Genomic DNA, 14,801 nt, shown 5'->3' with positions numbered 1-14,801 from the left:
AAGAGGTCCTTTACATCCCTTGTTAGTTATATTCCTAGGTATTTAATTCTCTTTGTAGCAATTGTGAATGGGAGTTCACTCTTGAATTGGTTCTGTGTTAGTCTGTTATTGGTGTATAGGAATGCTTGTGATTTCTGCACATCAGGAAACCCAACTCACGTATAAGGACACACACAGGCTAAAAATAAACGGATGGAGGAAGATTTACCAAGTAAATGGAGAGCAAAAAAAAAAAGCAAGAGTTGCAATCCTAGTCTCTGATAAAATGAACTTTAAACCAACAAAGATCAAAGGAGACAAAGAAGGGCATTACATAACGATAAAAGGATCAATGCAACAAGAAGAGCTAACAATCTTAAATATATACACACCTTGTACAGGAGCACCCAGATACATAAAGGAAGTTCTTAATGACCTACAAAGAGACTTACACTCCCACACAATAATAGTGGGAGACTTTAACACTCCACTGTCAATATTAGACAGATCAACAAGACAGAAAATTAACAAGGATATCCAAGACTTGAACTCAGATCTGGACCAAGAGGACCTCATAGACATCTACAGAACTCTCTACCCCAGATCCACAAAATATACATTCTTCTCAGCACCACATTGCACCTACTCTAAAATGGACAACAGAATTGGAAGTAAATCCCTCCTCAGTAAATGCAAAAGAATGGAAATCATAGCAAACAGTCTTTTAGATCTCAGTGCAATCAAATTAGAATTCAGGATTAAGAAACTAACTCAGAACTGCACAACTTCATGGAAACTGAACAACTGGCCCCCGAATGTCAACTAGATAAACAATGAAATGAAGGCAGACATAAAGATGTTCTTCGAAACCAATGAGACCAAAGACGCAACGTACCAGAATCTCTGGGACACAATTAAAGCAGTGTCTAGAGGGAAATTTATAGTAAAAAATGCCCACATGAGAAGCCAGGAAAGATCTAAAATCGACGCCCTATCATCCAAATTGAAAGAACTAGAGGAGCAAGATCAAAAAACTTAAAAGCTAGCAGAAGACAAGAAATTCCCTCTTCTTTCTTAGCCAGGCTAAATGTTTGTCAACTCTGTTTAACTTTTCAAAACAAAAAAACCCCACAACTTTTTGTTTTATTGTATATTGTATTCTTTTCTTCATTTCAGTTTCACTCATTTTGTTGTACTGGCCCGAGCATAGACAGTCAACACCAAGACAAAAGTATGCCAAATTGCAGGGTCTTTATTGCCGGCGGCCACGAGGACTCGCGTCTCTCCAACTCGTGGCCCCGAAAGGAGGGAGTCAAGACCTTTCATACCCGTAAAACAACCTCGGGAGTGAGGGTGAGGGGCCAGGGTGGGGTGAGGGGCTTCAGATGTTCTGAAGGCTAGTGGATTCTGTAAATCACCTCCTGGGCAGAGATGAGGGTGAGGGGCTCCGGACACTCCGAGGGCCAGGGGACTTTGGACATTCTGATTGTTACTTCAGTGGTTCACAAAAGACAAGATTTAGCATTTGTTTACACATTGTCTGGGTAGGGTGGAAATTACAGTCCTTAGTTACTTATTACAAGTCGCAGGGACCAAGATGGCATGGGTTTGGACTGCTTGCCTGTCACATTTGGGTTACAGAGAGCAGTTTCAATAGAAAGCCGAGGTATGGTTGAGGTATGCAGTTTTATGGGGCTTTTACCATGTCACACAGCCTCCCGAGTAGCTGGGACACAGGCGCATGCCACCATGCCGGGCTAAGTTTCTGTATTTTTAGTAGAGGTGGGGTTTCTCAGTGTTAGCCAGGATGGTCTCAATCTCCTGACCGTGTGATCCACCCGCCTTGGCCTCCCAAAGTGCCGGGATTACTGGCATGAGCCACCACGCCCGGCCCATACTGCTGGTTCTTGCCCAAAACAAGTCTCAAGAGCACACCAGAGGCTTGGACCCAAGGAGATCCTCAGCTTGACAGACCTGTGCTCTGGGTGTTTGAGAACAAGAGGTCTAGGCCAGGTGCCATAACTCACACCTGTAATCTCAGCCTGGCCAACATGGTGAAATGCTGTCTCTACTAAAAATTAGCCGGGCGTGGTGGTGCACACTTGTAATCCCAGCTACTCTGGAGGCTGAGGCAGGAGAATCATTTGAACCCAGGAGGCAGATTGCAGTGAGCTGAGATCTCACCACTGCACTCCAGTCTGGACGACAGAATGAGACTCCATGTCAAGGGAAAAAGAACAAAAGAACAAAAGAACAAAGGGTCTGGAGGGTCTTTGGTCCATATGCTGTGGGTGGCTTGTGGTGTCCTGAGTTTGCAGAGATTTCTCCGTCCCTCTGTGAGATGGGCGTGTGGGAGTGTAAAAATTAGCCACTGTTCACCGTGCATGGAGAGCATCCCAGGCAGGGAGGGGTCTGTGGGTCAGGGCTCGGGGAGAGAGAGGTGCCCATCAAAGAAGGGGAAAAGCAATCAATTGCTGGTTTCTATCCATGTCTACCTCCTGTCAGGGGCTACATGGGCAGAGAGTAGAGAAACACCAGCAAAGAACTGGCTGGGACCCAGGAAGGACGGGGTGGGAAGACTCCCATGGCCATAGGAGAACATTTATTAAAAGTAAAAGGATTGCAATATGTTGCAGGATGAGAAAAACACACCTAAAACAACGGGCATGGTAGAGTCTGGTTACAAAATAAAAAGCGCATGTAAGTACTGGAGTGGTAGAATGGTACCAGGTGGCACGAACGAGCATTGAGCGGGAGCTGGGCCGTGCGGGCGTCTGTGTCCCATGGAATCCTCTGGCAATGCCGAAGTAGGCCCCACTAGAAGATCTCCACTTTACAGCTGAGGGTCACGAGGCCCCTCGCTCAGGGATTACAGGCACCCACCACCATACCCAGCTAATTTTTTTATTTTTTCTTTTACAGATGAGGTTTCACCCTGTTGGTCAGGCTGGTCTTGATCTCCTGACCTCAAATGATCCACCAGCCTCGGCCTCCCAAAGTGCTGGGATTGCAGGCGTGAGCCGACACTCCAGGCCTTCACTGCATTTCTTTTTAATTTCGTAAGTAACATAAAATGCATTCTCTTCACATACGTATATATTCTTAGATATGCATATATTTTATGTATGTATATATGTATCTATATATATTTACATACATAGATATACAGAGTAAGAGCGAAGATTTGAGTTTCTCACCTCCTCCACTTCTATCAGTTCCCTCTCAGAGGGAACCGTAGGGGTGTTTGTGCCTCTTTGGGCGTTTCCCCAGAGTCCAGATGCTTGGCGAAGTGGTGGGAGTGGGGATGAATGGACGCAGGGACACCTATGAGGCTCCAGGCTCGGAGACTAGGCGGGACAGCGCTGGCCTCCTCTGAGAGCTGTGGCTTCACGCCCTGCTCCTGACTGGCTGCCCCAGCGCTCAAGGTAGGCGGCTCCCCAGGGCCCATTCACCTTTCTCACTTATCGCAAGTGTGCCCCAAGGGCTGCTTGCCTTCTACCGGTAACCGCAGGACATTTATCACCCCTGTGTCTCTGTTCCTTTGGCTGAACATGCCGTGACAATAGTTCAGTACTTTAACCTTACAGGTTTGTGACAAGAATTAGACAAGTAGCCCAGGCACAGTAGCTCACGCCTGTAATCCCAGCACTTTGGGAGGTCGAGGCAGGGAGGTCACTTGAGGTCAGGAGTTCGAGACCAGCCTGGCCAACATGGTGAAACCCTATCTCTACTAAAAATACCAAAATTAGCTGGGCATGGTGGCACATGCCTGTAATCCCAGTTACTCAGGAGGTTGAGGCAGGAGAATTGCTTGATCCTGGGAAGCAGAGGTTGCAGTGAGCCAAGATCGTACCACTGCACTGCAGCCTGGGTGGCAGAGTGAGACTCAGACTCAAAAAAAAAAAAAAAGAATTAGGTAGACCCATGTTAGGTACTCAGTGCCTGCCTTGTGGAGAGGATGAGGGATCCCCATCACACACCACACACATACACACACCCCACATACATCATGCACAAACCACACACACCCCACAACACACACACAACACACTACACATTGCATACACACACCCATATCACACACATCACACAACACACTACATACACCACAAACACACAACACATACATACCACACCACACACAAACCACAAAACATACCATACTCACACATCACATCCCACACACAACACACATAAACCACAAAGCACATCACACACATCACATACATGAGATACACCACACACTGCCTACTGCACATGCACACACCACATATACATGCCACACACACCGCACACACACACACGGCACACACGCGCACATGCACGCGGAGCCTCTGCACAAAGACCTCGTTAACCAGGTGCGTATTTCCCACGCCACTCTCTGTAAGCATGGAGGAAAGTGCTCACACCTATAAAGGGTTTCCTTGCGGTGAAGGAGCAAAGAAAGTTCCTGCTGCCCCAGGACAGAGAACCTGGCAGAGGTAATGGCTCTGGGCAGAGGTGTCAGGAAAAATAAACTGCATTTCCCTCTGGCCTGCGGGAGCCTCTCGGAGCCCGCAGCCCCAGCTCCGCCCGCAGCCCCCGGCCCGCGTTGCCATGGAGAGCGGCCTGCGCACTCGCCGGCGCCCCTCGGCCTCCTGCTGGCTCTCCGCGGGCGGCTTTGTCCGGGCTCAGCGCGTCCCTGCAGCTGCGGGGAGAGGAGGAGACGGGGCGGCGGCCTGTGGGTGCCGCGGATCGTCTGGGAGGGCCAGGGAGGCGGGGCCGCTGCGCAGAGCCCCAGGGCTTCAGTCTTGGGCTGACTGGCGCGGGAAGCGCAACCCGGCCCTCCAGGTCGCCAAGGAGACCCCAGCCACCTGCGGCGCGCTGTGACCGACCGCCCCGGGCTCCTCTGGAAGTGGCTCGGCCAGCACGGAGTTTGCCTGTGCGGGGCTGGGGGAGCCTCTGCGTTCCTGTTCGCTTTGTAAGTGATTTTCGTCCCCAGGGGGAGGCGGTGAGTAGGTTACACTGGAAAAGGTGGAGATTTTCACTTGTTTCAGCTGGCTTTGAGATCCTATGTGGGGTCATTTTTCTGGGTGTCCGGGACTGAGCAGGGCTTCTCCAGGGGGCGGGCTGGCGAGACCCTTCTGCAGGAGGAGGTGGCTGTCTGGTGTGTGGTTTGATGAGGTGTTTCTTTTCTTTTCTTTCTTTTTTTTTTTTCTTTGAAACGGGAGTCTCGCTCTGTCGCCCAGGCTGGAGTGCAGTGGCGGGATCTCAGCTCACTGCAACCCCCGCCTCCCGGGTTCAAGCGATTCTTCTACCTCAGCTTCCCGAGTAGCTGGGACTACAGGCATGCGCCACCACACCTGGCTAATTTTTGTATTTTTAAATAGAGACGGGGTTTCACCACATTGGCCAGGCTGGTCTCGAACTCCTGACCTCGTGATCTGCCTGCCTCGGCCTCCCAAAGTGTTGGGATTACAGGCTGAGCCACTGCTCCCGGCCGGATGAGCGGCTTTAATTAGCTCTCTGCCCCCTCCTGAGCACAGCCCAGTGGAGACTGAGCTGAAGAAGACCACCTTGGCAGTCCTGGAGGTGGGTCCTGGGGCCCCCGGCTCTGGAACTGGTTTCTCCAGGATACCTACTGAATAAGGGCTTTAGGCTGCACTGTGACGAGATCTGTTTTATTTCTGGATTTCTCCACCCTTGCCCATTCTTCCCATTTCTTTTCAAATGAATGGGAAACGAAAATATGTTTGAAAACAGGAACACATGCCATTGCCTGGGTGGTCGCCATGGCAACGGGACCCCTTGTCAGATGCCAGGATTGTCTTGTCTTTTTGTTGCCTTACTCTTACCACTCGGCATTTCCCCCAAGTGTCACCTCTTGTAAGGGAGAAAATAAAACCAGGGTGAAACAGGGTGCCTTGGCTCTGCTAGGCGGAAGTTTGACATTTGTTAAGACAACCGAGTCTTCGGCTAGACAGGAGCAGAAAGAGGCAGCAAGGCTGGCTGTGCCCCTTTTGTGGTTCGTGCCTCTGGTTTTTGGGGATCCAGGTTGTCCTGGCTCTTTGACTGCGTGTTTCCTATGCTCTGTGTCTGTGAATTAGGACAGTTAGAGTGTTGTCATTTTCTGGGATGGCTGGGAAATACAGGTGTCATTGCCTAGAATCAGTTTGAACTGTAAACGATGAGTTTGTGTTTTGCGTCTATGTACGTGTGTGCACGGGATTTAATGTTATGAACTATTAGGATGGCAGCAAACCCCAGCTGCAGTGAGGCTGACCCTCTTTTTCATTTTGTGCAGGAAAGTTACACATTTCTCAGTAGCAGGGAAACCTGGCTGCTTTCTGGCCGCTGCCCATGGCTCTTCTTCCCAGGCCCTTGTGTTGGGGCAGCGGGTGGTCAGCTAAAGGCCAGCTGGCTTTGGACACAACGCCTTCTCTGTGTTGTGCCCAGGGTCCCAGCTCACTCACTGAGAGTCAGCGGCTCACATCATCTGTTCTGGGGTTGGGCTGTATCCCAAGTGCCCCTCCTCATCCTCAGACCTCAGGACTCACTGGGCAGAGGTTGGGCTGGGGCTGGAGGCCTCAATTTCCTTATCTGCAAAGTGAGGGTTATAACAGCTCATCCCTTGGGCGTTTAGGCAGGCTCCTAGAGGACTGCAGGCTCCTCCAAGCCCATCATGGTCCTGGCTTTGCTGTGGACACCCCAGACAGGGGTCACACAGGACACATCCTCCTGTCACCATGGAGCACAACTGCTGAGGGACTGGTGCCTGGAAAGGGGAACAAGTGTGGAAGGAAATCTGGCCTCATCCTGTGGATCGGTGCCTCGGTTTCCCCACCTGTAAATGGGATCATGTGTCACCCATTGGCAGCTTGCCGTTGGGTGAAAGATCCGAGGACTGCATCTGTGCTGGATGTGATCTGTACAGAAGGCTCTCATCCTCGACAGCATCTGGCAAGCGCCTGCCGGTCCACTCTGGCTATGGGGGAGATGTGGGCCCGTCTCCCCATCATTCCCGTGCACTCCTTCCCAAGCTCATGAGCAGCAGTGCTGACTCAGTCCTGCAGCGTCAGGTCAGCCTTGGGGTGTCCCCATTCACCATGACATCCCGAGGAGGGGGTGCCCAGAGAGCTGTGTGTGGGACCCTCAGGGACAGGATGGGTTTGGGGGGTAGGCATGGCTCCGCAGTCTCAGGTTGCCCAGAGCCACCAGGCAGCGGCTCTTAGCCCTGAGTATATCTGTGTGGCCCAAGAAGAGGTGAGGTGCTCGTGTGTGCAGAAATGGAGAAGCACCTCTGTCTAAGTGTGCCAGTGAGGGGTGGGGCTACCTCCTCCCACCACAATCCACTGAGGAGCTCTAGCAGGGCTATCCTGCTGCCCAAGGAGCCCTGTGCCCACCAGCAGGGACTCGACTAACCAACCAACTAACCAACAGCTGACCAGCTAACCAACCAACAACTCATCAGCTCCCTTCCCCCTCTGTTTTCTCCTTTTCCTCCTACCCCCTTCTCTCCTCCCTCCCTTCTTTACTTCCTCTTTTTTTTCTTTTTCTCCTCCCTTCCTCTGTTCACCTGTCATTCCAGGAAGGATCTGGTTCAGCACAGAGTGCAAAGGATAAGAAGTAGATGAATAAAAAGTAAAAGCAGGTTGTATTTGCCAGACAGAACTTGTCACGGGGATGGCAAAGTCCCAGGACACTGGGAGGCTCCGGCCCCACGCGGCTTGGTGGCCCCTGCTCACAGAGGCCGGGACTCCTCCGTGCGGATTCTGGACTTGGACCAACACTCCCGGGTCCCTGACTGAGGGTGGGGAAAGAAGAGGGCAGGAGGGGTTCATTCAAGGCTGGCAAATGTAGCCCAAGTCCCTTCCATCCCCTGATGGGGTCCTCATGAGCTGTGGAGGCTGTGGTGGTCTGTGGCTAGGGCACCTGGTGACATTTGGTCTAAATAATTAAATCTAGGGCTGGGCAAGGTGGCTCATGCCTGTAATCCCAGCACTTTGGGAGGCCGAGGCGGGCAGATCACGAGGTCAGGAGATCAAGACCATCCTGGCCAACTTGGTGAAACACCGTCTCTACTAAAATACAAAAAGAATTAGCCGGGAGTGGTGGCGCGCGCTTGTAGTCCCAGCTATGCAGGAGGCTGAGGCAGGGGAGTCACTTGAACCCAGGTGATGGAGGATGCAGTGAGCCGAGACTGTGCCACTACGCTACAGCCTGGGTGACAGAGCAAGACTCTATCTCAAAAAAAAAAAAAAAAAAGAATTAAATTCAGATGCAAACGAGTCCACCTAGGAGGGATCTGTGGATGACAGCCCCTAAGTGACCTGAGGATGGCTCAGGGACAGAGTGCTGCCCTCCCTGCCTGGGCAGCTGGAAATGGAGCAAGGGCCTTTGTGCCACATCCGCCGTGTGCTGACGAGGAGAAGGGCAGCAGACGCAGCACCGTCCAGCGCTGGAGATTCACTTCTCCCTGAGATCTGGCTGCCCCCGGCCCGCCTGGCCCAGAGGAGAATAAGGAGAGGCGAGGGTGCCTAGGAGAAAGGCCGTAGCGGTAGAGGGAGCCCTGCAGGCTGAGGGTTGTGGCCAGGGGCTGCCGAGACCCCAGGCTGCTCTGGGGTTCCGCTCTAGGTCTTGTGTGTTCATGAGGGAATTCCAACAGGCCTTTGAGAAATTCAGCTGTGGGGCTTTTAGAAGGAAAATGGTTTATAGCATACCAATATGTGCTTGTTGAATAAACGCATGAGGAAGGCCTTTTATTTTTCTGATAACTGATATCCAGTAATTCCAGGTGTTCCTGCTTGCCTTCTCTGGGTAAATTATTTTGCTTCTCAGAATATGCCAGCTAGACACAACCCATAAGGTAGAATTTTTCATCGAAATTGTAACTTCCTAAAATAAAGTCATGTAGCCGAGCAGGATGGCTCATGTCTGTAATCCCAGCACTTTGAGAGGCCGAGGTGGGCGGATGGCTTGAGCCCAGGAATTCGAGACCAGCCTGGGCAACATGGTGAAACCCTTCTCTACAAAAAATACAAAAATAAGCCAGGTGTGGTGGCACGCGCCTGTAGTCCCAGCTAGTCGGGAAACTGAGGTGGGAGAATAGCTTGAGCCCAGAGTTTGAGGCTGCAGTGAGCCGTGATTGTGCCACTGCACTCCAGCCTGGGTGACGAGTGAGACCCTGTCTCAAACAAATTAATTAATTCAAGTCGTGTAGATTTTGCCAGATGTGGGGTTGTGTCTGATCACTGTCACGTTCTTGGTCCCTGAAACACCAGTGCCCGAAGGATTCATGCAGCTGCAGAGGTGGCAAACTGAATGAGTAAACCTGCTGGCCTTTGACCATGCAAAGTAGGTGCAGAGTAGGCTTGGGGGGGACCCCAGTCAGTAGATCCTGACTTTACAGCTGCAGAGAGGATGCTCCTGTCCTCCAGTTCCAGGGCAGACAAAATCTGAGGGTCTAAGATCTTCAGGGGCATCTGGCTCTTTGACCCTCTCCCTGATCTTTTTAAAGAAGTTCCAGAAAATTTTGTCTGCAAAAACAACTATGCTGCATAAGGAATAATTCATTGCCATAATTCAACTCATGTGCGTCAGTAAAGTGGGTGACCAGACCACAACTCTGTTTATTTTCAAGTATGCAAAGGAGATATGCACGTATCATTGTTGCAAATCAAAATGTTTTAAAGCTGAAGCCCCCTCACCCCCGATCCATCCTCTACCCTCCAATCCTACGGCCCTCCTTAGCATTGTGAAGGTTGAGCAAGTGTGGCTCAAACCTCTCCCTCCTTCCCTCTCTTCCCCCTCCCTCCCTTCTTTCTCTTTTTCCTTCTTTCTTTCTTTCCTTCCCTTTTCCCTTCCTTCCTTCTTTCCTTTTTTTTCTCCTTTAAGATAGTGTTGCTGTGATCACCCTTCGGTGCCTCTAATTCTAACCTTTCTGGTTACTTCCTCCCCCCAGGTCCCCTAGCTCAGCATCTGCCCTTAAAGGAAACCTAAATAAACATGTGCTGTTGAATTCTGAATAGTCTTTGGTTGATCGGGAGCTTAGACTAAAGGACTGAATAGTAAAGGGTGGATCTGAGTGATTGTGAGAATACCGCTTGGCAGAATGTGGTGTCTGGATTGGACATGGAGCGCAGAGGAAGGGAGCCGGCACCTCCCGGGCCCATGAGCGCTTCTGCTTGACGCTGTGCAGCTGCTCCACAACAATGCTGAAATTATCCTTTATTCAGGGCCTGTTTGAGTGGGGGCGTGGCCACCCCTTTATTGCCTTATTTTTAAATGTATATCATTCTCTATTTACACATGGATATTTTTTTCCTACAGAGTAAAAAAAGAAATGCACCAGACGCAGCACTTCCGTGTAAGTGTAGGCACATCAGGGCTCCTTCTAAGGATAAGAAACAATCGCTTCCACTTCAGGCTCTAATGGTGTCCTAGCCAACTGCCAGAGCCGCTCTGTAATTACGCCTCCCGAGTGGAAAGCTCTCAAAATGCCGCTTGGTCTAAGAGTCTGAAGCTGGGATTGCCTCTCTACTTTGGCTAAGATGACTAGAGCATCACGTATTTTTGAAGCAACTTTAGAGAACAGAGGTGCAGTGAGTGATGACTAGCCAGCTCCTTGCTGCTCACACAGTAGCATTTTACACGCGCTTTCCCAGGGAGCCCCCAGGGACTTGGTGTCCAGGGCTAGTTTCCCTGTGTTGGGGTGAAGGGGCTCACGCAATGTCGCCTGCACACAGGCCTCACAGTTCCAGATCCAGGCTTGTCCACCCTCCCAGCTGCCTGCCCAGGGGGAAGGCAGGTCAAGCTAAGGGCAGTGCCAAGGTTTAGGAAATATTGTCTGTTTTTGGACCAAATGTAATTTCAGTTTAAAGCAACCTAGAAAATGTTTTGCAAAAAGTGTGTTTTGAGAAAGCAGAATTACACTCAGCATCCCTTCTTTTTTGGTTTCTCAACCACATCTTTCCTTACAGAGATTTAGGACAGCTAAGTAGAAATTAAATTTTCCGTATGTAAACAGGCATGGAGACAGCTGGCTTTCGTCGGGCGAGAGTTCCCGGCTGGGAATCTCCAATGAGCAATGAGCAGCTTCCACTCTTATTTTTAAACAAGTTGGCTTTCCTCCCAATTGCAAATATCATAAATGCTCTTTGTAGAGACTTATATATTACTGAGAAGCATCAAGAAGCAAATGAAAATTCCCAGAAGCTCACCACTCAGAGACGGCCACTGGAGTCGGGGTTCCACACACTTCTCTCTGGGGAGCTTCCATTTCCTTGGGTCTTGTCTATGGTTAGGTCACATGTTCAGTAGGATTTGTCTTGCAGCCTGAACCCTGACAAAGGTGCACCACACCCTGCCCCATGCAGAGCCCCAAGGGAAGGTCTACTCTGGTCCCACCCACTTCCTGCCCTGGCTAGTGTGGTATTTTTGTGGCTTTCCCCTGTCTGGTCAAAAGAATGAGAGTAACTCAACATGGATACTGTGTCCAGTCCTTGGGTCCCAAGGGTCCTGGGCAGATCCAGGACCTGTGGTTCTCAGTTCCCAAAAGCAGGCAGGTGATTGGAGAAGCAGCCAGGCTCTGAGCCCTGGGTCCATGTGGCCCAAATGACTGGCCGTGACCCTAATAAATTAACAGAAGGGCAGGGGCCAGGGTCACCTTTCACAGGAGGAGTGGCAGCCAGGAGGGTCTCCACTGGCCAGAGCCGCTCCTTCCTCAGGGGCCATCTCCCAAGCCTGCTGAGTATTCTTGTAGCCTAATGGTTGTTGACTGACTGACTGATGGCATTTTGGTCTCTTTGAACCTCAGTGTCTTGGTCATTGAATATGACTCTTACTTCCAAGCTCGTTACTCCCCTGAGCTCCTGGCTCTCTGGTTCCCCTTTGTCCTGCACCTTGGGCTAAGATAACTGCACCTTGGGCTAAGATGCAGCGGAGACGGCTCGTGTCCTAGAGACCAACCACCTTGGCTGCATCTTGTTAGGGTCTTGTTAGGTGGTGGCCTTGGCAGTTACTCCACTCTCTGAACCATAGCTTTGTCTCCTGGAAAAGGATAAATAAGAGGATGCTTGAAGGCTGCAGCGTTGTCGCCTGCCTCCATGGAACTCACAGTCTTCGGGGAGAGTGATGGCGATACCAGGTCTATGTGTCCGAGAGCCAAATGCAGCTGGTGTGACCAGGCGGCCAAGGAGCAGAGGGAACGACATGAGCGGCAGGGTGCGTGCGGGTAGGGAGAGGTGCTCCCAACCACTGGCGAGGCTGGGAATGAGGCTGGGAGGCTGCACGCGCTGGGTTCCAGCCCGGCCAACTCTGAGATGAGGATTCCAGCATTACTGTGAGTCACCCATCAGCTCACTGCTTCTCCTAAGAGTCAAGGGATGCCACTACCTGGTTTTTAAATTAAACTTTTTGTTTTGAAATGACTATACAGACACATGCAGTTATTAGAGATAATGCAGAGATGCTGTGGGCCTTTACCCAGCCTTCCCCAGTGGTAACAGCTTGCAAAACAATAGAGGACCATATCACAGCTCAGACATTGACACTGGTGCAGTCGAGACAGGGAGCAGCCCCAGCGCAGGGAGCCCCTGTGCCCCTTCCTGTCCACCCCTGCTCCCTGCCTGCCCCTGACAGCAGCCAGTCTGTTCTGTGTTTCCACAGTTTTGTCATTTTGAGAATTTTATATAAATGCAATCACATGCACATAACCTTTTGAAATTATCTTTTTTCCACCAGCATAACTTCTTGGAATTTGTCTGAGGGAATTCATCCAGGGGAATCATGACACATCCAGGCTGCTCTGTGTGTCAGCAGTGTTTCCTTGTTACTGCTGAGTGCTGTTGTGTGGCATGGAGGTACCTCAGTCACTGCGTAAATGGTAACATAGTTTTCATTTCCATGTCTGCACGTTCATTGCCAGTACATACAAATTCAAGTGATTTTTGTAACTGGATTTCGTATCCCTGACCTTGCTGAATTCACATACTAGGGAGTTTTTTCTTTTCTTTTCTCTTTTTTCTTTTCTTTTCTTTTTAGACAGAGTTTTGCTCTTGTTGCCCAGGCTGCAGTGCAGTGGCACAATCTCAGCTCACTGCAAACTCCGCCTCCCGGGTTCAAGTGATTCTCCTGCCTCAGCCTCCTGAGTAGCTGGGATTACAGGCACCCACCACTGTGCCCAGCTAATTTTTTGTTTGTTTGTATTTTTAGTAGAGACAGGGTTTCACTATGTTGGCCAGGCTGGTCTCGAACTCCTGACCTTAGGTGATCCACCCATCTCAGCCTCCCAAAGCGCTGGGATTACAGGCTTGAGCCACCGCGCTCGGCTTCTATTTTTTTCCTTTTGTTTGTTTCTTGGCATTTTCTTTGTAGACAATCAGGTCATCTACAAACATAGACATTTTTCTTTCTTTCTTTCTGCTCTGCATGCCTTTTAGCTCCTGTTCTTGCTAGAACCTTCTCCGCTATGTGGAATAACAGTGGTGAGGGCAGGCAACTTTGCCTTGTTCTCGCTTTGGGGGATTATGATGGGCTGAACTGTATCCCTACAAAATACACATTGAAGCCCTAATCCCCAGTACCTCCAAATGTGACTGTGTTGGAGACGGGGCGTTTAAAGAGGTAACTCAGTTAAAATGAGGCGCTGAGAGTGGGTGCTGATCTGTCATGACTGGTGTCCAACAAGAAGTGGTGAGGACTCACAGAGGGACAACCATGTGAGGACACAGGGAATTGATGGCTGCCTGCAAGCCAGGGAGAGAGGCCGCCAGAGAATCCAACCCTGCCGACACCTTGATCTCAGAGTTCCAGCCTCCAGGAAAGTCAATTTTTGACGTTTCAGCCACCTAGATAATAGGACTTTGTTATAGCAACCATGATAAACTAAGACACTGTCCTCCAGAGCACCGCAGGACACTCTGTTCTGAATTCAGAAACTAGTTCTCCCCATCCTTGAACTTCATCTAACAGAGTCTTTTGTGTCTGGCTTCTTTTGAGATCCATCCATATAGTCTTGCTGTGTCTCCTAGGCTGGAGGGCAGTGGTGAAATCGTAGGTCACTGCAACCTCCACCTCCTGAGCGCAAGCAATTTCCTGCCTCAGCCTCCAAGTAGCTGGGACTACAGGCACATGCCACCACACCCGGCTGTACATCATTGTTATATCAGTGACTTATTCCTTTTTATTGCTGAATCTTATTCTATCCATGTGATGGCTCCACCACACTTGCTTATGATGCATTCCCCAGTTGTCGGACATTTGAGTTGTTTCCAGCTTTGAGATATGAATACAGCTGCTGTGTACATTTGTGTGCAGGTCTTTGTGTGAACAGACGCTTTCTTTTCTCTTGGGTAGATACCGTGGAGTGCAATTGCTGCATCATAGGGAAGGTGTATGTTTAACTTTGTGAGAAAATGCCAAACAGTTTTCCAAAGTGGTTGTATAATTTTCTGCTTCCACTGGCATGAGAATTTCACACTGAGAGTTATGTTGGCTCCATAGCCTTGCCAGCACGTGGCATTGCCAGTCGTTTTCACTGTAGCCATTCTGATGGGGCTGTAATATACCTCAGTGTGGTTTTGAGTTTCCCTCATGGAAAGCAATATTGTCCACCAGCCCATAGACTTATTTTCTGTTTAGGTAACTTAAGTCAAATGCCTGCTCCAGTTTTTTTCTCATTTTAAAAATGAAATCGTTTGTCTTTTTTAATTAATTTATAGGAATCTTTATGCATTCTGGACACAAATCTGTTGTCAGATATATGTATTGCAAATGTTCTCTCTCAGTCTGTGATTTGCCTTTGAAATTTTTTGGGTTTTTTTTTTTGTTTTTTTTTTTTTTTT

General features: G+C 49.9%; 1 protein-coding gene across 1 annotated transcript in view; it reads left to right on the top strand.

The window, feature by feature from the left end:
* Window positions 1–4,659: 4,659 nt before the first annotated feature.
* Window positions 4,660–14,801, top strand: part of FGD3 (FYVE, RhoGEF and PH domain containing 3) — an 87,611-nt gene continuing 77,469 nt past the window's right edge. Inside the window, exon 1 of the mRNA XM_037745145.1 lies at window positions 4,660–4,969. The gene's annotated coding sequence lies outside the window, so the exon portion shown is untranslated. The remainder of the gene's footprint in view (window positions 4,970–14,801) is intronic.

Source organism: Cebus imitator, unplaced genomic scaffold (assembly GCF_001604975.1).
Source record: "Cebus imitator isolate Cc_AM_T3 unplaced genomic scaffold, Cebus_imitator-1.0 Scaffold192, whole genome shotgun sequence".
Lineage (NCBI taxonomy): Eukaryota > Metazoa > Chordata > Mammalia > Primates > Cebidae > Cebus > Cebus imitator.
This window is presented reverse-complemented; position numbering and strand designations above follow the sequence as displayed.